The sequence below is a fragment of the Macaca fascicularis genome, chromosome 3 (genome assembly GCF_037993035.2).
Source record: "Macaca fascicularis isolate 582-1 chromosome 3, T2T-MFA8v1.1".
Lineage (NCBI taxonomy): Eukaryota > Metazoa > Chordata > Mammalia > Primates > Cercopithecidae > Macaca > Macaca fascicularis.
The window spans coordinates 8,740,624-8,759,161 of NC_088377.1; the positions used below are offsets into that span (position 1 = coordinate 8,740,624).

Sequence of the window (18,538 nt, forward strand, 5' to 3'; positions counted from 1 at the left end):
TACCTCCAGGTCACTATGACTCATCTCTTGAAGACCCCTAGCAGATAGCAGGGAATATGGAAATATTTGCATCCTTCACATGAGCTGCAATGAACTCAAAGCAAATCAAAAGCAGTCTCAGAATTTTTTTTTTTTTTGGCCTGAATTCCACAGAAAGATTCCTCAAAGTTAATCTTCGACATATAGGCCAACAGTAACCAATACTCCTGGATCTGATTGAAATTGGCAACACACAAAAAACTCTAGTGAGCTTACAGCTTTAAGGAAAATCAAGACTTCTTCAGTGGGCTTTATTCTCATTCTTGAGCCGTTATCCAAAACAGCAAAGAAACCAGACCCTAGCCTAGATACATGATTCGTTTTAGTTCTAGTGACAACAGCTGCTATATGTTGAAGGTTTGCTATAGATCAGGAATTTGATTTAAATGCCTTATGTCTACCATGTCATTTAATTATGAATTCATTTTTATAGCACATTGACTATCATACTTCAGAGTATGTGACATAGGTATTATTCTTCTTACTTTATAAATGATAAAACTAAGTCTTAACTTAAGTCACTTGCCCAAGGTCAAATAGTTGGTGATTTGAGAAACAGAAATTCAAATCCTGATCTCACTTCACAGTCCTCACCTTGAATCGCTATACTGAACAGCCAACTGTGAATTCAGTCTTTGTGGGTGATCTCAGGGTTAACTGGGCTGAAGTAATGGTTCACACCACAAAAGAAAAGGCTAAAATGGCCAAAAAAGAACATGTGTCAGGCAAAGTTCTGCTTGATTTCCAGCTGTAAACACCCCTTTCATCCTTTCTTTTTCCTTCCTTTCTTTCTTCCTTCTCCCTTCTCTTTCTCTTTCTCTCTTCCTTCCTTTTTCTCTCTTTCTTTTCTTTCTTTTTCTTTTTCTTTCCTTTCTCTCTCTCTCTTTTCCTTCCCTTCCCTTCCTGTCCCTTCCCTTCCTTCCTCTTTCCCTCCTTCCTTCCTTCCTTCCTTCCTTCTCTCTCTCTCTCTCTTTCTTTTTTTTTTTTTTTTTTTGAGACGGAGTCTCGCTCTGTCACCCAGGCTGGAGTGCAGTGGCGCGATCTCGGCTCACTGCAAGCTCCACCTCCCGGGTTCACGCCATTCTCCTGCCTCAGCCTCCCGAGTAGCTGGGACTACAGGCGCCCACAACCGCGCCCGGCTAATTTTTTTTTGTATTTTTAGTAGAGACGGGGTTTCACCGTGGTCTCGATCTCCTGACCTTGTGATCCGCCCACCTCGGCCTCCCAAAGTGCTGGGATTACAGGTGTGAGCCACCGCGCCCGGCTTCTTTCTTTCTTTCTTTTAAATGGAATTACTTATAAGGATCTCATATCCTGGTTTCAGATACAGTCTTATGAAGAGGTTCCCAGCTGAAGAAATTGGAAGGCAGATGGTAGCCTTCCTTCTTTCCAGTACTATTTTTAGTGTCATGATGTCATGAAGTAAAGCAGTGGCCCCAACCCTGACTACACATTAGAATCACCAAGAAAGAATCACTCATTTTTAAATGTCCAAGAGATTCTGATTTCATTTGTCTGTGGTAGGGCCTGGACATCAATGTTGTCTGTGAGATCCTGAGATGACTGGAATGAAGCCAGGTTGAGAATCAGGGATATGGCCACACAGAGAGGACTTTGGGAGTAGAACCAGGATGAGGTAAACTCCGATGCAGAATCCAGGTCTCCAGCCCCGCCTTGCCTTCCCCTGAGTCTCTCTCTCTGACTTCCTTCTGTTTGTAGACCCTGTGATGACGGCGCCTGTAGAAACCTTCTGTGGTCATGGAGGTGTCTGTGCTGTTTCCTGCACATCATGAATGAGTCACCAGCCCCTAAAGAGCATCTTAGACCAACAACACCGACGTGTTAACTAACTCAGGATGTGTCCAGTTCCTTTAGCTGATCCTTTGGTCAGCTCCCAGACCACAGTCTGTTTCGTTGATTACATCTTATTAGAAAGAAAAGAGATTCAGAGTACCTGCTGGCAGTCATTTGTTCTGCAGATAATACTGTAAAAATTGTAAGACTAACCATCACTGTCTCATTAGCAGCAGTCCTCTCCTCCCAGGGCTTGGGAGGAGACAAGGTTTCCCAGGGGAGAAAAGATGTTCCCCTCCCCCACTTACTTGAGTTGTTGAATCCTAGGGTGTGCAGGGACTAAGATGGAACCAGAGATAATGATGGTTTGGGCATGGTTAGGGCTTGCTCAGTTCTGCCGGAGGGGGCAGTTGGAGACTGGAGGTACTCTCAGTGTCCTCTCCTGTCAGGCACATCAATAGCTCTCCCAGAGATAAACCCACTCCAGATCAGATAAGGGCACTGCCTGGATGAAATAGAAAGCACTCCCAGGAGATGCGGAAGTTAGTTTGGTAATAGTCAGGTGAGGAAAGACAATAGGTCTATATTCTGATCTTAAGGTCCAGTTCAGGTCAGGTTTCTGCACCAAGCCTGGGATGTCCCATGGTTCCTGCTCCCCTGGTATTGTTTTTTTAGCTTGAACTAAGAAACCAAAGTCCACCTCTTGGTCCTAAGTTGTATACAGACCTGGGGAGAGAGAAGGAGATACAATCTGGCTTTTGTTACACAAAACACATCAAACTGGTACAATTCTTTCTTTCCCTCTTCTAGACTTTGGTGGGTAAGAAACCAGTTTAACCACAAAAAGCAGTCACTAGAGGCTTTGTCTCAGGTTCAGTTTGTGTAAACAAGATAGTCACAAAGACAAAAAAAACCACAACTTTTTTAATAGGAGAAAAAAAAAAAGACGGTTACATTTCTTAAGTGGGTCAAGCCTTACATAATCTAAAAATGAAATAAAGACCCAAGCTTGAGGGTCACTCAGAAAATCTTTATTCAAATAACAAATTCCCAACAATAGAAGTGAAACTTAAATGATCTCATGTAACTTACTCGGAAACATAGTGGAACCAAAGAGTTCGTTTTTAGAAATTGGTTATTTTATGACAGTAACTCTCTAGTGCCAGGCGAGCAAACTATAGCTCACAGGTCAAACGTAGCCTGCCATTTGTTTTTTGCAAATAAAGTTTCATTTCAAGACAGCCATGCCCATTCATTCACAAATTGTTATGGCTGTTTTCAGGCTAAAATGGCAGAGTTGCAGAGTTGTGATAAAGAAATATAGGCCGGGCGTGGTGGCTCACGCCTGTAATCCCAGCACTTTGGAAGTCTGAGGCGGGCAGATTACCTGAGGTCAGGAGCTCGAGACTAGTCTGGCCAACATGACAAAACTCTGTCTCTACTAAAAATACAAAAATTAGCAGGGCGTGGTGGCAGGTAATCCCAGCTACTTGGGAGGCTGAGGCAGTAGAAACGCTTGAACCTGGGAGGTGGAGGTTGCAGTGAGCTGAAATCATGAGATCACACCACTGCACTCCAGTCTGGGCAACAGAGTGAGATTCCGCCTCAAAAAAAAAAAAAAAAAAAAAAAAAAGAAGAAGAAGTATGGCCGCAAAGCTCAAAATATTTACTAGCTGGACTTCTTTCAGAAAATGTTTGCCAACCCTCGATCTAGCAAATCAAATACTATAAAATACACATTTTGAAACAGCCTTTCTGGGGGGGAAAAAAAGGTTATTTCCAACAAGTGATTATTGAGCACCTTCGTGTAAGTGTTATCCTGTGACTTTCAGGAAATAAAACGATGCATCTTTTATAATCCTGCCCTTAAGAAAATTACAGCCCAGCAGGACAAAAAAAAAAAAAAAAAAATTCAGAAAAGAAGATAAACAATTTTAAAGTGTTAAAGCTCGAAAAGCCACCCAAAATCTTAACTTTCTAAAAACGTGGCCCAAATCTTAATAATTATAATGATAAGAAGATTAAAAGCAAGAGAAGTTCAATAACTGGACTGAAGTCACACAGCCAGGTAGAGAGGCGGGGACTTCAATCCCTATCTTTGTTTCTTCCTTGCATACTACACCATTTGATTTAATCATTTTATTTGTTCAACATTTACCAGTTTTAATTTAGCATCTACAGTGGGCCCGGCACCCTTCCGTAGGATATGGAGACTGCAATAAACAAAACAGACTTCCTACCCTGACAAGCTTACTGTCTCTTTCCCTTAAGCTTATAAGTGAGCATACAAAGAAATAGTTTATGTAATGAAGATATGGGCTGGGGGAGCACAGAGCAGGTGAGGGTGATGGCAGGAGGGGAAGGTGTCCCTGATGAGGCTGCTGTTAGATAGAGCCTGGTGGGGATAGATGAGTCAGCCAAGAAGTTGCACAGAAAGCTTTAGCGGGGAAGGCCTCCAGAAGAGAGATGCTGGGCGTGTCAGGGGAGGTGCGAGGGCAAGGGCTTAGGGAAAGGTGTCCTATAGAGCTTCATAGGCCATCTGAAGAACTTGAAATGGAACTACTTCGGGCATTTAAAATAGTTCCAATGTTGGATAAAGCCCCGTCTCTTTAAACTCTTTGCCCCTGAGTGCTGTTTTGGTTGGGTCTCAAAGAGTATGTGTGTTAGTGTGTGGCAGGCACCATGGGGTCGGAGTTTCCACATATAGCCCCCATGTGCAATCCTGGTTCACAGGAATGCCAGCTCACTATCACTGGGGCAGAACCCGCATCAGAGAAGCAGTAGTGGAAACAGCATTTAGGATCAACTTCAAGTTGATTTGGGAAGCGCATAACTACCATATTGCTGGTTCCCTGGTTACATTTTATGTTTGGGTAAACAATCAAGAGATGGCATGAAAACTGCACATCCAAGTCTTGCCTGCACAAAACAAAATGACGAATTAACACGACATGGACTAGAGGTGACTAGAGCCCAGAAGGGTGGCCGTGGGCTCCAGGATAATCAGCCTATTAAGAATAATCCTCTCTGGACAGTGGAAAGCAGTTTTTCAAACACTGACTCTAGGGCCATATGTACAGAGGGCAAAAAGGGAGCAAGGGAGCAAGTCATTTTTTTTTTTGGAGATGGAGTCTCACTCTGTCGCCCAGGCTGGAGGGCAGTGGCGCAATCTCGGCTCACTGCAACTTCCACCTCCCTAGTTCAAACAATTCTCCTGCCTCAGTCTCCCAAGTAGCTGGGATTACAGGCGCCCGCCACAATGCCTAGCTAATTTTTTTGTATTTTAGTGGAGACTGAATTTCACTGTGTTGCCCAGGCTGGTCTTGAACTCCAAAGCTCAGGCAATCTGCCTGCCTCGGTCTCCCAAAGTGCTAGGATTACAGGCATGAGCCTCTGCGCCCAGCCGTGAGTCAGTCATTCTTAAACAATTTAGATTAAAACCTGAGATAATTCATGAAGGGTGGAAATCCCTGATTGATTTGATAGTATATTTTGCCCAGATTTATTTAGGTAGTTGCCTCAACACTTCACACTATAACAAATTCGCTGTTGGTAGCAGAGGACCTGGATTTAAGACGCCAAGCTCATTTGTACAAGATGAAAATTCCACCATGCTGTCCCAGGCCTCTGCCATTCGCCAGCAGACTGGGAGTGTCCAGCAGGCCCCGTCACAGAGACTGTGGGCTCACCCTACTCACTTGTGTTTTCAACTCTAATATCCCAACCTTTGCTGAGAAATCTAGAACAAAATCAATACTCCACTGCAGAGGGAGGTGGCTTGGATGTTTTGCATTTGGAGAAACTGCAAACCTGAAAATTATCAGGAAGAAAAAGAAAAATCTTACCAAAGCGCAAACCAGACACTTGGCACCCACCCTCTGTGACGCAGGGCTCCCCGGCTGGCAGGAAAACCACAGTAAAGAACTGATTAAGCTGTTAGAACGCATTCCATGGGCTGTCCAGGGCTATTTTTATTTTACAATAAGGTACAATATGTTCCATGATGTTCTCTATCCTGGGCATTTTTCCTTGTATTTGCATACTCATTAATCCCAGTAAATCACAGAGAATCTGTCAATAACTTGAACAAATTAACCAGATTTGGGTGTGTTTATTAACTTCAAGAGCAATGTTAATACACATGTATAATTTTTATTATGAGCAGAACACCAGTGGCTGGTTCCACCTGTTGACTATGAAAGCCCTGAATGCGAGACATGCATTTCAAGAACTGAGCTCCAGGAAGACAGACTAAACGCCAAGGTTTTACAGACTAAATGCCAAAGTATGACGCTCATCAGCAAAAGGAATCGTATTTTTAAATCTTTTTTTTTTTTTTTTAGAGAAGTCAATTTTGAAAATAATGTTTGGTCAAGTGTTATTTGGTCAAAAAATGTACTAAATCCACGTAATAGAGCATTCCAGGAACTTTACCCATAAGAAAATAAATGTTCCTGTTTTAACTTAGACTCCATAAAAATTAAAACTGTTTTGGAAGAAGGAATGGCTTCCCTGTAACATAATGGATATTCAACAACTCAGATGCATTTTGAGAACAACTTTCCATCCAACTCTAAAAGGAAAACAGACAACTGGTGTAAAATTACTCCTAAAGCCCAGACCATGTATTAATACTTGAGCTCAAGAAAAACTTCCTTGCTAATGCTTAACTTGTTATCTTAACCACTTTTGCTTTTTCAGAACTTCCTAGCTACTTTTTAACCATTTCCAATCAGGAAAACTGGCCAGAGTGGCTTCAAATATAGTCATTAGGCCTCTAAGGAAGGTCTAGACTTGATGAACTTGGCAAATTCCTCCTTGTTTTTATTCTTTGCAGACTTAGAAAAGTCTAGAGGTCAAGATGGGGTTAGCCACCTGCAATGCTATGGTGGGAGTCTATATTTCTTGATGGCTATTAAATAAAAACAGGAAAGCAGCAATCACTGTAATAAAATGTGCTGGTACTTGGAGAAATAAAGGTAGAAAGAGGTAGAAAGAATCCATAAATTTAAGTACAACTATCAAACTATTCATGGAGAAAAAATAGGGCATACACTCCAAAACTAGAGGCTCTCTAAGAAGCTGCAATAAAAACAATGCTCCTATATGCAAATTTGCGCCTCGTAAGAAAACGTAAATAAACCACAATTCTTGTTCTAATGTTTTAACGTCAACTTTGCTGACAAGATCAGGAAACTTGAGCCAAACATCTGCATCAAATGATAAATGCATGGCAAAAATGTCCTGTTTCCACTGCAAGGCAGTCACGGCAAAGCAGACATAAAAGAAATGTTTTCTACTTTACTTAAAGTTGGGATATGGGCCCAAGCCGACTTCTTCACACTAGGAGTGGTGGCACTTGTATTTTGTTTGTAGCTCAATTTTTCACTTTAAGATAAGGTTGGCAGACCCACGATTTATCGTGTCTTCGGTTTACTCACTGGCCTGCAAAGATCTTGTGCATCTATGCCATACCTTGTTCTCTGTGTATTCTTTCTAATTAGTTTTCCTAGGGTATCAAAAATATGGTTGAAGTTAAGTGCCTTTTCTGCCTTTCCAGCTGCAATGGATGTGTTTTTTTTTTTTTTTGAAGCTCATCAAGAGAATAAAGGGGAAAAGGGGGAAAAATAAAAATAAATCAGTACCCCAGAAGAGGCTTCTCAGAACGCATGTGCTCAGATTCTCTGCCAAGGGAGTCCTCTAGACTGCTAGTTTTTGGGGAGATGGGGTCCCTGAGCCCAGAGCCGTAACTGGCTACTGAATTGAACATATTTTTTGACTTCGTGGCTTTGTGACCTTGGGGTGGTCAAACAGCAACCTGTGGGAACTGAGCAGCGGTCACAACCATCAAAGTTGTAAAATAAATGTCAAATCAAAGAGATTTCTGGTTGAATCCTTAGAGGTAAGTGTCAACATACCTTCAGGGATACCTGCCTCACTGAAATATTAAACACAAAAACAGCTAGTTCTGAATGCTTCTCCATCAGCTCCATAAACATAGATCTTTCTTCCTCCTCTAATAGCAAGCCAATAACCACCTTCTCAATGGAAAATGGTGTTTCTGCAAGTTGCCCTTCATCATTGCCCAGATATTTATTGTCATATTTGAAAAGTATTGATAGGGCTTTAACTTCCAGATCTTCCCAAGTGACTTGCTTTTCAACTGCGGAATTATTTTCAACCAGGGAGCAACATCCGAGTACAAAAATGTGAGAGAGAGAAAGGTAAAAGAGAGAACTGAAAGGGAGAATCATTTTTTACTATACTTTTGTTTTTCTACACTGTACTCTGAACAATAACATATTAGAAAGCACTTTTATCTAATCATTCTGACTCTTCTCCCCTCTTTTCCTTCCAGTGGGGAAAAATACTTCCTCTTCTGAACAATCTTTCAGAGGACATTCCTCCTAGAGTTTAAAACATTACAGTCTTCAGAGTCCAGCGCGAGTTCTGGATCAGCCCACAACTTGCCCTGGCTGCACGGCTTCATGGGTCACAAGGACTGGATGGACAAGTGTGTGTGCCTATTGACCGCCTTCTCCCAGCACATGCACCGTGTCCCAGTGGCATTGCTGGAGATGGTCCATGCCCTCTCAGTCCAGCAGCAGACCCTCAGGCAGATCGCGATCTGTGGAGACCGCCAGGCCAAGGACACCAAAGTTCTGGTGCAGTGTGTCCACCCTGTCTATATTCCTAACAAGGTGCTGATTCTGGCTGATGGGGACCCCTCGAGCTTCCTATCCCACTGGCTGCCTTTCCTGAGTACCCTCCGATGACTGGAAGACCAGGCCACTGCGTATGTGTGTGAGAATCAAGCCTGCTCAATGCTCATCATTGATCCCTGAGAATTATGAAAATTGCTATATCCATGACTGCCCCAGCCCCCTTGGGCTGGGGCAGAAGGTGGAGCTTCCCAACTATCTAGAGACTCAGGCCATGCACGGCCCTGTAGAACCCGTGGCCGTGCGTGAGCACCCTGCCACCAGGTGATCTCAGCCATACTCACTGCCTCCCTTGCGCACCCACTCACCCTAGAATAAACTTAATAGTGTCCCAAGGGGGTCGGTGGAAATTACAGTCTCCAGTCTAGAGGACAGAATTAGGCTGTTTTGCTTTCTATTGTTATTGTTATTGTTGTTGTTTTTAACTTGTGTGTTCCCTTTTTCTTTGCAATTATCAGAAGGACATACCATTGCGATGGATCTTTAGGATGCCTGTATTTATAGCTGAACACACTCACTGGGCTCTGCTCTGTCCCAAAGGGTAGCTCTTTTCTTCCTTCTCGTGGTTTTCCTCTTGCTCCTCCATGCTTTGGAAAAGGCCATATTACTGTAATTCACTGGATTTGGTTATGTAACAAAAGTGAGCCAAGTGCCTCAACACCATTGATCCTGGTGGGCAGCCAAGGTCACTTTTCATCTCTGAATGGAGGTCAGCAGGAAAGATGAGATGGCTGGGCTGGCAAAGCCTGCTGCCTTCCCTCTGCTCACCTCCATCCTGCACTCCTTCTGTGCTAACAGCCCTCCATTGTGGCCACTAAAACACCCATTTCTCAGCCTGCGTTAAGATGCCAGGAGAAGGGTATCGAGACAGTGCAATAAAGAGTCTGACTACATTTCTGATGTCTGGCTGCATTCAAATCCCATTACTCCCTCTTCTCCTTTTGTTCCACATCCAGGAAGCTGATAAGAAAGCCCAAGTGCTCCCTCCTTTGGAATTGGTGGGAAATTTAAACCCCACAAGCCTCCACCCATGTGCAAGAGCCTTCACCCCAGCTTCACCTCTACCCACAATAAATGCCAAGTCAGTCTCTCTTCTCTGGTCTCTAAAGCTATTTTTGCATCATTATGTGAGTAATAAACCTTTCCATACTTTCTTAGTGGATGCATGTGTGGTATCATCAGTCTCAACATCTGAACCAAATTTTGGGTGAGAAGTTCGTCCTGCCTCTGGGAAATCTCTTTAGAAGGGTTTGCTAATGGATATGTTATCTTTGCCCATTGCCCCTTTCCCTTCCTCCTGCTGCTGGTGGACCAAACATCCCTCTTGTAATGCAGAGCAACACATCTGTGCCAAGGATGACTGAGTAGAAATGAAAGGGAACTGGGTCCCTGATGACATTGTGAGTTACACTCCCACCCACAGACTGTCTGCTTCTGGACCTCCTCAGTCAGGAAGAACAAGCTGGATGTGTGCAGCCGCTTAGAGTTGAAGATAGTCTCAAACATAGGGCTTATGACTGAATAATCTTTTATGACTTCAGGAGCAGAAATCAGTATTTTTCCTGGGATGTGAACAGGCAACAAGCATAATATTTGTACCCCACCTAGGACTAAGCCATTCTCAGTGGAGGGCCCCTGTAGCTAAGGGGCACTGGAATTTCCAGGGTTAACCTCATTTTGGGTGAAACATTAGGGGAAACAAGCCTGTATAAACTCACAGGGAGAGCCTGTTTCCATCACTGGAAAATGGTCTGAAAATCAATCTACAGTAGATTTTAGAGATAGTTTCAGAACCAAGCATCTGACTTGGGAATCCACCCATATGTGTCTACCTCATGCTGTTAATGGGCTTAAGAATATGAAAGTATCAGGAAGAAAGGACCTGTTTACAGAGCACCAAATCGGCCACTAGCAAAGTACTAGATATGCAGACAGAGTAGAATATAGGCTTCCTCCCCTACCCCCTGGTGGAGGGTATCAGTGCAGTAATACTCTAAAAAGTCATTAAGAGAATGACATCAGGTGCCTTCTAGTAGAATTAGAATTTGATTTCATTTGTTCAAAGCTTTTGTTATATCTATATTTTTCTATATGGATACAAGTATCAGCCAGAGCAAGTGATGGTGAAGAAAATCATGTCAGCCAGGTACAGGAAACTGAAAGCTAGACTCACCATCCCTGCCTCAATAAACCCAATGGCATTTCTCATCCTGACCTGGCAGGTAAGACAGAAAGCGGAGGGGTCGGGATGCAGAGCCTCCTGAGCCTCCATATAAGCACCGGGATGAAACAATATAATATTTATTTTTTGAAGAAATGAATGAATAAAAAGCCAATGGGCAAAAGGAAATACTACAATTGTGGAACAGAAATATTAACACAATCTAAACCATTTATCATTGGAAAAATGACATATTCTGGAAAAAACATCTCTAATTGAAGCTCATCAAAGATCCAAATGTTTTATGTTTATATTTCACGTAGTTGTCAGTAAAAATTGTAAACAACTTCTAGAGTGCTTTACAGACCAACAATTGTTGATATCTTTAAGCAGTATTTTATAAGTAACTTTAAGTACTCAGTATCTTAGTAATTTTGCTAGTCCACATTTCAAAGACAAAATTTGAAACATTCATATTATTGATAGAGTGAATGTGCAATCAAAACAAACAAACAAAAACCCAGGAGGACAAATTATACTCACTGAGCTCTTGCTGTGAGCTCTTGCACTCCCTATGGTAGCAATTGAGGGTATCTACACTTTATTTTCAAGGAATAATAAATAAGCTCAAATTCCAACTTAACTTTTTTTGTTTGTTTGTTTGTTTGAGATGAAATCTCGCTCTACTGCCCAGACTGGAGTGCAGTGGCACGACCTTGGCTCACTGCAACCTCCACCTCCCGGGTTCAAGCCATTCTCCTGCCTCAGCCTCCTGAGTAGCTGGGATTACAGGCACATGCCACAATGCCTGGCTAAGTTTTGTATTTTTAGTAGAGACGGGGATTCACCATGTTGGCCAGGCTGGTCTGAAACTCCTGACCTCATTTGATCCACCCACCTCGGCCTCCCAAAATGCTGGGATTACAGGAGTGAGCCACCATGCCCGGCCCCAGCTCAACTTTTTAAACAAAATAAGAAAATTTAGTTAAATCTCAAAGCGCTTTGTGAAATGATTTTCTGACAAAGAAAAAAAGAAATGGAAAGAAACGTCTGCTTCAAGAAAGGAGCCCCCAAAAAGAGTGCAACATTTCTGTGTCCAAAGACTGATTATAGCTACTCTTCTTTGAGCACACTGATTTCTTTTTTCCTGAAAGTTAAGGTCTCAGTGGAACTCCCAGTATTTCTTGATTTTAGCATGAAATACCTTATGTGGGTGTCTAGACATCACATCTGTGTTTGAGCTTGGAGAAAGTGATCTAGCAACACACCTAACCTGCCTGACAGGTATTGTCTGTACCTGAATGGCTTACTCATGAGTCACAAAACATCTCTGTTGCCAGATTTGCATTTGATTTCATTCTTAGACTTGTCTCATTCAGGATGCTGAACAAATTTTAAAAGTCAAAAATATAAAACATTGTAAAAAAGCATTCGCTCATTATTCAGCTTCTGAAAAAAGATGTCTTTATGCAAAAACTCATATTTGTTGAAGTATTTATATAAGAAAAAGGAGCTCTCTAGTAATTCTAACGGCAATATTCATGTTGGTTCTCTATAATCATAGGAATATCAGACATTAAAGCAGTTCTGATAGTTTCAGTGCATTGCTGTCCTGTTCACAAAAAACTCCAGAGTTGTGAAACTCTCTTTAATAACTTGGAGAGTTCCTTTAGGCTTAGCTTTGGGCAGTCTTTTGAACAGATCACAAAGTTATGAAGTCTCTTAATTACCATTGCTAAATCTTGCTAGAAGGAAGTTGTTTCTATTGGGTGTTTCTCTTTAGTCTGCCAGGAACCCAGGGCTGCAGTAACTAATCATTTTTCTATATTGTGTAGAATAATCGGACACAAGGCTGTCCACCCTTTTGGCTTCCCTGGGCCACATTGGAAGAAGAATTGTCTTGGGCCACATAAAATACACTAACACTAACAATAGCTCATGAGAAAAAAAAAAACCCTCAATGTTTTAAGAAAGTTTATGAATTTGTGTTGGGCCACATTCAAAGCCATCCTGGGCTGCATGTGGTCCCCAGGCCGCAGGTTGGACAAGCCTGGTACAGACTTTTCATTCAAAATATAATCTAGGGCTTATAACAAATATAAATCTAACATATTTATAAAAAATAGCCCAAAGGAGGTGAAAGGGAGTAGAGCTGTGTTGGAGGAAGTTGACACCTGTTGGTAACCTGAATGCATAGCAAAAAAATGAAAAGACTCAGAAAGGATAAATAAGATTAATGTAAGAAATTCTATAAGTATGTATTTCTCTCCTTCTCTCAGCTTCTTTAAAAGACATAAAACTATATAAAGTAACAATTATAACAAGGTTTGTTACATATATAGGTAATATGTATAATAATAATATTAAAAAAGAGGAAGACAGAATAGAGCTACGTAAAAGTGTCTCTATTTTACTCACATTAAGGTAGTACACATCATTCTGATAAATTAATACATTGTTCATACTATTCCCTTATGATACTTTTTATTTCTGTAAAATTAGTAATGATATTCCCTCTTTCATTCTTGATTTTCATAATTTGAGTCATCTCACTTTTTTCTTAGTCAGCCCTGGGGCAACCACTAAGAAAACAGCTAAAAAGTATAGTAAAAATCACTAAAAATTAAAATATTATATTATAAACATTAATTTAATACAAAAAAAGTAATAAAGGTAGCACAGAGGAACAAAATGTGATATAAGACATACAGAAAGCAAAGAGTAAAATTGTCGACATATATCCAATCATAGTAATAATTATGCAATGTGAATGGATTAAATAGTCAAATCAAAAGTCGTAAGTTGTTAAATTAGATAAAAAGAAACAAGATTCAGCTATATATTGTCCACAGATGATAGGCTGAAAGTAAAAGAATGAAAAAAGATATGTCATGCCACTAGTAACTATAGAGAGCCAGAGTGGTTATGCTAATATCAAACAAAATCAACTTTAAGACCAGAAAATGTTAGTGGAGATATGGAAGACACATAATAATGATAAAAGGGCCAATCTATGAGAAAAATGTAATAATTATAATCATATAAATACCTAACAACAATGTCCCAAAGTACATAAAGCAAAAACTTATGGAATTGAAGGAAGAAACAGAAACAGACAATTCAACAATAATAGTTAGGGACTTTAAAACCTCACTTTCCACAATGTATAGCACGGGAAGAAGATTATAAAGGATATATAATTATAAACAAACAACACTATAAACAAACTACTAACAAACATCTATAGACCATCCACCCACAAACAGTAGAATATACATCTTCTTTACAAGTGCACATGGAGCTTTCTTCAGGACAGGCCATATGCTAGGCCATAAAACAAGCCTCAGTAAAGTTAAAAGGTTTGAATAATGCAAAATGTATTCTCCAATGACATTGGAGTCAAATCAGAAATTAATAAAAGATGAAAATTTTAAAAATGTATAAATATTTGGAAATTAAATAATACGTTCATAAATAACCAGTGATTAAATAAGAAGTCATATAGGAAATTCAGAAATCCTTTGAGATAAATTAAAACAAAAACACACCAAACTAAAGTGAATTGGATGCACTTAAAGCAATGTTTAGAGGAAAATGTATAGCCATAAATATTTACATTATAAAAGAAGAAAGATCTCAATTTCCCAAACTTCGACCTTAAAACACTGGAAAAATGAGAGAAAATGAATTCTAAAGTAAGCCAAATAAAGTAATACATAAAAAATAGAGCACTAATTGATGCAATAAAGATTAGAAAAGTTATATCAAAACTTAATAACCAAAAGTTGATTCCTTGACCAAACCAACACAGTTGACCAAATTTCAGGTAGATTGACTAAGAAAAAAAGAGAGAAGACTCAAATTATTAAAATCAAGAATTAAAGAGGGAATATTATTACTAACCTTACAGAAAAAAAAATATTATAAGGGAATAGTATGAAAGATTGCATGCCATGGACATAAATGAAATGGACAAATTTCTAAAAATACATAAACTACTACAACTGACTCGAAAGGAAATAGAAAATCTTAAAGAAAAACCTCTAATGAATGAGTAATTTTAAAACTTCCCAGAAGAAAAGCCCAGACCCATTCTACCAGTTACTTAAAGAATCATTATTTATTCAAATGATTATTATAATTATTCAAAAATTATTTGAAAAAATAGAAAACAATTCCTAGCTCATTTTATGAGGTCAGTTTTATATAGACACAAAAACAAAAGATATCACAAGAAAACCAGACCTACATCTATTATGAATATAAAACACAAAAGTCATCAACAAAATACAAGTAAATTAAATATTGATACATACAAAAATGATTATACACTCACTATGACAAAGTGGGATATATCTCAGAAATATAATGCTGGTTTAACATCCAAAAAAATCGATCAATGTAATGCCCCATATCAATAGAAAGAAGAACAAAAAAATTGTGGTCATTTCAATAGAGCAGAAAAAGCATGCAACAAAATCCAAAATCCATTTATGATTTTTTAAAAAAAAGACTCAATAAACCAGGAATAGAGGAAAACTTCTTCAACTTGATGAAGGGTATCTACAAAAACAAAACAAACAATACAAAATCTCAGCTCATATACTTAATGGTGAAAGACCGAATGCTTTTCCCCAAAGATCAGGTACAGCATAAGTATGTCCACTCTCACTACTTCTATTTAACAATATTCTGGAGGTTCTAGCTTGGGAAATTGGGTAAACAAGATAAATCTTAAAAATTAAGTTTGCAAAAACAAAAGGAAAAGTTCTTACATTTACATATGACATGATTTGGTATGTAGAAAATTTAAGTAATCTACTATTAATAATTAGAATAAATTAATTTAGAAAGGTTGCATTATACAAGATCACTATACACAAATTAATTGCATTGTTATATGCTAACAATGAAGAATCTGAAAAGAAATTAAGAAAACAATTTTATTTATAACATCCTAAAAGAATAAGATACTTGGGAATAAATTTAATGAAAAATTATAAGACTTGTACAGCGAACAACTATGATGTGGCAATGTAACACTTTGTACACTACAAAATGTTGTTGAAAGAAATTTAAAAAGACCAAAATAAAGGGAAAGACATCCCATGTTCATGGATTGGAAGAATTGGTATTGTTAAAATGGCAACATTCATCAAATTGATCTATACATTCAATGCAATACCTATCAAAATTCCAAATGGCTATTTTGTAGAAACTGACATGGTGATTCTATAATTTATATGGGAATTCAAAGGAACCAGAGTAGCCAAAAGAATATTGAAAAAGAACTAAATTGAAGATCTCACACTGATTTCAAAACTTATTTCAAAGCTACAATAAACAAGACAGTATGGTATTGACATAAAAATAAACATATAGATCAATAAATAAATTTGAATAAAATTGAAAGTCCAAAAGTAAACTAGTTCATTTCAATCAGTAGTGCCAAGATAATTCACTAAGGACATTGCATTAACTTGAGATAGGTCATAAACCTAAATAGAAGAGCTAAATCTATGAAACTCTTAAGAGGAAACATGAAAGCAAACTTTGTGAACTGCTGTTACAGATGACAGTAAAAATAAACAAACAAACAAACAAAAATGGACAAGAGAGAAAAACCGATAATTTGGACATTAGTATAATTAAACATTTTTGTGCTGCAAATAATACAATCAGGAAAGTGAAAAGAAGACAATCCACAGAATGGGAGAAAATATTTGCAAATCACATATCTGATAATGGGCTTATATCCAGACTGCATGAAGAATTCTTAACAACTCAACAATAAAAATATAAATAGCTGAGTTTAAAAAAGGATAATGGATCTAAAAAGACATTTACCCAAAGAAGAGAAACAACTTGTCAATAAAAACATGAAAAGATGTTCAACATCTTTAGCCACTAGGGAAATGCAAATCAAAACCACAATGAGATACCACTTCAAAACCACGAGGATAGTTACAATGAAAAGATAGATAATAACATGTGTTGGCAAGGATGCAAAGAAATTGGAATGTTCATCCATTATGGGAGGTAACATAAAAAAAAAAGAAAAATGTTGGCAATTTCTCAAAATGTTAAACACAGAGTTATTATATGATCATTCTATTCTTAGATATATACCCAAGAGAAATAAAAACATACCTCCACATAAAAATTTGTGCATGAATATTCATAGTAGCACTATTCAGAATAGTCAAAAAGTGGATGCAACCCAAATGCCCATCAGCTGCTGAGTGTATAAACAAAATGTTGTATTGAAGCAAAAGTTAAAAAGAGGAAAAACAAATTTTTCTCCATTAGGCAGCTCGAGACCCACCCCACCCCTCCCCCAACCCCGTATGCTATGGTACCCTGGGAAGTTTTGTAAGTTTGCAAATTCCTGTTTTCTGTGGCTGGTTTCTGTAAGTTCCTGCTTTCTATCTGGGTGGCACAGTGAAGGACACAAGATAAGCTTGAGCAAGCCTAGATTACAGCCACTTGGGCCACATAGCAGGAGTCACATGACATGCTTAAACAAGCCTGAGTTACAGGCCTGTCACTGTTTGATAAGCTGTCTTTGTTACCTGCTTTCATGCCACTGCGTTTCACTCCACTGTAAGCTTGTTTCAAACTAGCCAACCCCCTTTCAGAAGTGTGTATAAAAGTCAAGCCCTGCCTTTGTTCGGGGCTCAGCCTTTGGTTGTTAATCTGCTGGGCTTGAGTGCACTCACTAAAATCCTCCTGTTCCACTCAGTGGTCTCTCCAGTCTCCTGATTCCTGCAACATTTTGGTGAGCCAGCCAGGAGTGGAGATGAAAGGATTGCTGTCTCCTTTGCCTGTGGGTCTGGGGCCCCGAGCTGGGGGAGAACCATGACCTCAGGCATGCCATTGGGGAACTTAAACCCAGAGAAGGGATCAGCTCTCCTGTGATCCAGTGCCCCTCCCTGACAGCACAACAGAACCTAAGGGATTACAGGATGATTCCACGGATAGTGCGCTACAGGACCATGGTAAGGTTTGAGGCCCAAGGCAGGACCCATCCCACAAAGACAGAAGGGGAGCCTGATCAACTTCCAGGGGTGCACCAAGTAGTCTGACCCAGGACGTGAGAGTGGCTCACAAAGTTGGATGAAACCTGCACCCAGGGTGTACTGAGTAGTCCAACCCAGGATGCGAGAGGGGCTCACAAAGTCGGATGAAACCTACATCCCACCCAGAGAAAAGGAACTGGGAGTGGGGAAGTGTGTGAATGCATGTGAAAGAGGCAGTTCTAAATTCTAAAAGGAGCCAATGTGGGGAGTGAAGTGTGTAGGGCCACAGGTCTATTAGCATAGACCGTACGCCCCTAGTGAAGTGTGGGACCAACCAGGACTAGTGGTGAACTTCCTCCAGGGCTACTGCATATGGTTTAGGGAGGCACCTCACAATTTAGCAATTGTGTTGGTCCAGGTTCGGGACTCATATGAACCCTCCATTAAAGCTAAGTGGCATCTGAAAACTCCCATGAGGGAGACGGTCTAATCGGTCTGAAGCGAAAGTAAAAGAGTGAATAAGTTCCGTCACAACTGGGAGGAAAAGGGAGGGAAGCTGTCGAAAGCCACCCCATTACAATGTATGTTAAAGAACTTCAAGAAAGGTTATGCAGAGGGTTATGGGATCAAGTTGACCCCCCAGAGGTTGAGAACTCTCTGTGAAATAGAATGGCCCTCTTTTGGTGTCACATGGCTGGTAGAAGGAACTATAGATCGGGAAACAATTGGCCGTGTATTTAAGGTGGTGACTGGGGTGGGCAGACAGCCAGGGCATCCAGACCAATTTCTTATATATAGTCCAA

At 39.8% G+C, this 18,538-nt stretch overlaps 1 long non-coding RNA gene across 1 annotated transcript; it reads right to left on the minus strand.

The window, feature by feature from the left end:
• Positions 1-276: 276 nt before the first annotated feature.
• On the minus strand, positions 277-16,964 carry LOC135970009 (uncharacterized). The gene is made up of 2 exons (XR_010585369.2): positions 16,867-16,964; positions 277-2,559 (listed from the first exon to the last, which is right to left on the minus strand). It is a non-coding gene; the product is annotated as an uncharacterized lncRNA (long non-coding RNA).
• Between the last annotated feature and the right edge of the window lie 1,574 nt (positions 16,965-18,538).